Raw genomic sequence first — 5,166 nt, 5'->3', positions numbered from 1 at the left:
ACTTTGAATTCAGTTGAGTCGTTGCCTGAGCTGTGGGGTTTTTTGTTGGTTAATTATTTACTTTTCTTTTCTGAAAATTGTTCAATTCAAAAAAGACCTGTGTTGCAGAGTGAACATATTAAACATTGTTTTGCTTGCTATTGGTGGTTTTAAAGTGATTGCTTCTGTGATGCTTCACTGCAGACCACTAACAAAATCATGTTAGTCCTACAGTCTTGAATTGTCTTTCTAATTAATAGTTAATTAACCTAACCAAGAGATTTCTCTTAATGTTTTTATTATTAGAGGAGTTCCAAGTCACAGAACAGTGACTGGTCAAGTGGTGTTCTAAATCACAGGATAGTGCTTGGTCAACTGGTGTTCTGTTCCTACATGCAAGGAGAAATGCCTGCTGTGTTTCAGCTACTTTGTCTTCTGGGCAGCAACTGCAAGGTTTCTGCTTTGCTGTAAACTGAAATGGAATGTATTGTTTTCATTCCTTTGCCCCAAGTTCATTTAAATGGTGTTTCTTTAAGATTCAGAACTGATGAACTTTGCCTGACAGAATCCTGGTCCTGGATGTGTGTCATGGTTGGGGTAAATTGAAGGCAGTTTGACAACAGAAGGTGTCTTATCCCATGGCCAATAGTGGACTCATCATGTAACCTGAAGGAGGGACACTGTTCCCTGAGATGCTGTGAACTTTCTTACTTCTCAGGCTCAGAGAATGTGCACAGTGGTAGCAGGAAATGTTCTGATAGCAGCAAGTCCAAATTAACCCTGGAGTAATGTATGCAGAGGTTAAACTGGCAGTGAGGGCAAATTCTAAGCAGATCTGATTGAACAGTAGAAAGAAACTTGGATAATTACTAACTTTTCCAAGAGCTGGTATGGATTTTTGTCAAAAACATGCTGCATTTTTTCTATTTTTGTTCTTAGCTCTAGACAGTGTGAATGTGTAGACTCTTACTCTGTTCTCATGCCATTGGGTGTCTCTACTTATTTTGCTTATTCACCAGGAAAATGCCCATAGCTGAGATGAGAATGAAGTCAGTCACTTCACTGCAGTAGTAATGATGAATTTTGCTTGGTGAAACACTGTACAAAGCTGTATTTCTGATGAGTGAAACATAAAACTGAAAGAGGAAATAGAGAGTTTTAGTAGAGAATAAGTGTGTTTTCAGCCAGTTAATAGCTCCAGATCTAGAATAATGTAAAAATGACATTTTACTGTGGTAATTGTTCTAGTTTACTTCGGCTGTTTAGCAATGATTTTCTCCACATGGAGACACTGTTCAAGAACAAAGGAAAAAGAGCAAAAAAGGCCCTTCCAGAATACCTATTGGGAAATAGTTATACTGAAGACCTGTGCTGGTGGTCAACTTCTCTGTGCAGACAGCCTGTTTTGCTTCTCATTGAATTCACTGTTGAAACTGTCACGTTCAGTTACCAGATGAAGAAAGGTTCTTTCATATTTTCTGATGGTTATTTTTCATCCTTAGCTGTAAATATTTAGTGATGTGCCAATCAAACCTGCCCTAGTGCAGTGAAAGCCATTTTCCTGCAACATTAAGCCAGAAGGGGAAGTACATACTAACAGTTACTGTAATGCAGTAAACCATGATGACAGCTGGTTTTCATTTTGTTTTGTGCATGTATTTGGGAAATGAAATGTGTTCAACTAAGCCATTTTTCTTGCTTCTACATCTTCCTTCATTCCCTGCTTGGTTCTGCCGTGGAATATAATGCATGAGTTACACAGGGATATGATTGTAATTCCTGTTTTTGTGACTGAAATGGTGTTTGCCAATACAAGTGATGGTAACAGTAAGTCATGTTGATAGATCATAAAAATTCAACTTTCCCTTCAGTGAGCAATTGCATGGTCATTCCTGAACAAGCAGCAAAGGATCCTACAGCTGCTACCTGTGGGCACTGCTTTTCCAGGTGGCAGATTGAACTAGGCCTACAAAAACATTCTTATACAGGGTAATATAATGAGGAATGCCTCATTACCAGCTGTTTTATCTGTTTGAGAAAATTGCTGTTTTGACTAGTGGAAGCTTTCTGATTTAAAGTGAAAAAATAACATAAAAAGGAATATTTTATCTGCAGTTATTTCAGTGCAATTGGCCATCAGGGAATAATTTGCCAGAGTCAAATCTTGTATTGCACCAGAGGCATCCCAGACTGTGGTCTGTAAAAAGCATGGCATTCCTGTTAGAAGAAGATGTAATTCCATATTTTGTATGTTCTTTTTCCTGAGAAGTCTTAGCCTAAGCAAATGGGAGCCTGCAGGCATTCAAATCTCAGTAGAGGGACCTGTTTACTAATGATCCTTTTTTTCCCCTCACATAGATGAATCTAGTGAGGAGGAATACTGCATAAAAATAACACATAAAAAATTGATAGAAATCAAGCCACTCAAATACTGCTTCAAACCATACATCAGACAGGACCTACAAAAGAAAGAAGGTTGATGTGATGTTATAACCAGAGGAAAAGTCACACATGTGCAGCATTATTTGTGCTGTGGTAAGCCTTGGTGTTAGTTTCACTTCCACACACATTCTCCTCAGTGTTGCTATTATTAATAAATTTTCCCAGCTGATAATTACACCTCAAAAAAGCTGCTCTGCCATTTATACATGTATTACAAGCTCTCAAACAAGTCTGACATATAGGTGAGGTGAAAGAAGAGGATTTAGCTCCCCTTTGTTTAAAAGTTTCAGGTAATTTTCAGTATGCCTCAACTGGTGCTCTTTGAAGGTGACAGAGAAAAGTATTTGGAAAAGGGATTTGTGGGAAGTGTTTGGAAGACACTGACTCTGCACTGAGCAGCTGCTCTGCAGTCCTCTCCGGCACACAGGTGAGTAAGTTTACACATTTAGAGAATCCAAATTCATCAGTGCAGTTTTCAAGGTTAAATATGATTGAGTTGCAGAAAGATCCCATTAATAATTCTTTCTGTTGTAGATGCTTTCCTGACCCACATAATTATTTTGTGTGCTACACTTCTGGCAGCAAAGTTCACTTAAGAAATTGTTATGCCGTATTTTTCCACCCACTCAGCTGTGATGAGAATTTATGGGGTTGTGTTGTAAAATGGTACAGAGAAGTTACCAGGGCTAAAAATAAACCTTTCAGCCAGCCCCTTTTTTGTGTGCTAGTTCATTTCATCTCTGACAGTAAATGCTTTGGACTAAAACCAAGGTATCTCTTAGAGTAAATACAAGCTGCTATCAGCACTATGGAAAAAGCTTCACCTAGTTTCTAGACAAATTATTCTGCATGTTGGAGCTGCCAGCTGCACAACTCAACACTAAAATCACAAATGCAGTTATTTAAATGCAAAAGAAAATACTTTTTCCTTTGGCTTTACACATGCATCTTTGAACATGCAATTTTTTTAGTGCAATCTAAGTCTTTGATCAGTATTACTGAAGTATGCATGTGAGCAGAATTATTTACATAATGAAATAATATCCTTAAATATAAATTATTTGCTGTATTAATCCTTTTATTAATTTGAATTTAAAGGTATCTGTTATGCCCTCACTAGTTCCAAAAGATGATGAACAAGTCAGCTCGATACAATCAGAAATGGGGTTAGCCTGCAACACTTTGTGACATTTCTCTTTGCTATCATCTTCCTTTAAATTTTACATGGCAATCTAAATAACACTGAAACTGTGTCTGTAAGGTAGGTAGAGAGAAGTAAATGAGCTGGTGCAGTGTGCTTTTATTGCTGATAACTGGAAAGGAACAATGCCTCAGGCTCTAAATATGACTGTGTCATCATTACAAAATGTTCAGTTGTTTCTGGGCATCTGCCCAGTGCTGCTAAAACCTGATGCTAGTTCTAGGAAATTGGTGGCTGACAGATTCTTAATCAAGTTCTTAATGTAACAGATTGATATTCTTAACATGTTCTATTTGATTTATTTTTCTTTTTTATTTTTTTTTTTAATTCTGTCATTGCAATTTTGATATTATCCAATTGAACATGTTTTTGGGACAATTTTTCTGGCCTGGTAACTTTGCATTTGAAACATGGAATAAGATGGATAAGTTAAGAAACAAATGCAATGTTTTGTCCAGGGAATGTCTCTGGCCAGGCCATTTAAGTGTTTCTGGGTTGGAGCCAAAAATCAGTGCTGGACAATATTAAGCAGCATACAGTTACCTACATTTGCAGAAAAATTTTTAATAATTGATGGCAAATAAGTTTTACCCTTAGCTTGATGAAGCAAATTAAGTGATTTTCTTTTAACCCATGCTTATAATCTTCCTGAAATAAGCTTTAATTAATGTACATGGTACTGGTATTTCATTAACGCAGCTGCACCCGTAGAGGTGATGGTTGATGCACTGCATGCAGGATTCTGGGGCCACTTCAAGTGTGATCATGGAACTCAGCCTTCCTCTACTGCTCCTGCCAGTGGAGCTCTGCTGCTGTGAAGGCAAAAGTGCAAAAGAACTTCTCACAGGAGGGAAGAATTTAAGCAACATTTCAACAAGTAGGCAATAAAATGTATGATAAAGAAAGATAGGAGCAATACTTGACTTCAGTGTAACCCACGTGCAGTCATTGTCTCAGGCTTTGGATGACATTCATCTGGCTGGCTGGAAGAGGCTGCTGACAAGCACGTGCACAGCAGCTGAAGAAACCTCACCTTGATATAGTGCTTTTAAATGAAGGATTTTAGAAGGAAAATGGCAAATGCTCCCATGAGACCACATATGGAAAACCAGTTCTCTATGTCATACCAGAAGAGAGGCTAATCTAGGTTGAGCAGCAACCAGTTACAACACAGTTTAAATTTTAAAGAAGAAATTATTTCATTACAAATAAGAGGGCTGTGTTCTGAAACAGCAGTTTCACAGAGCGTAGGGAAAAATTGGGTTACATTTAGGTTGTATCATTGTCACCACATGAGGGAAGAGGAAGTTAAGCTGAAAATTTGACATCCTTTCATTTGATGTTTTGCTGATCTTCGATCAAGGGAGCCTGATACAAACACTAATAATTCTGTATGATGATTATAATTTCAATGAAACTTCTTTTAACAGTGTGTTTTGGCAGCTTAGGTAAGTGTTGCTCTTTTTTGTTTTGTTTTGTTTTATTTGTTTGTTTGTTGTTGTTTTCTTTGGTTTTTTTTTTTAGTTTGTTGCCTGTAATACTTG

Source organism: Cinclus cinclus, chromosome 5, assembly GCF_963662255.1.
Source record: "Cinclus cinclus chromosome 5, bCinCin1.1, whole genome shotgun sequence".
Lineage (NCBI taxonomy): Eukaryota > Metazoa > Chordata > Aves > Passeriformes > Cinclidae > Cinclus > Cinclus cinclus.
The sequence above is the reverse complement of the archived record's forward strand: the minus strand, read 5'-3'. Positions refer to the sequence as shown.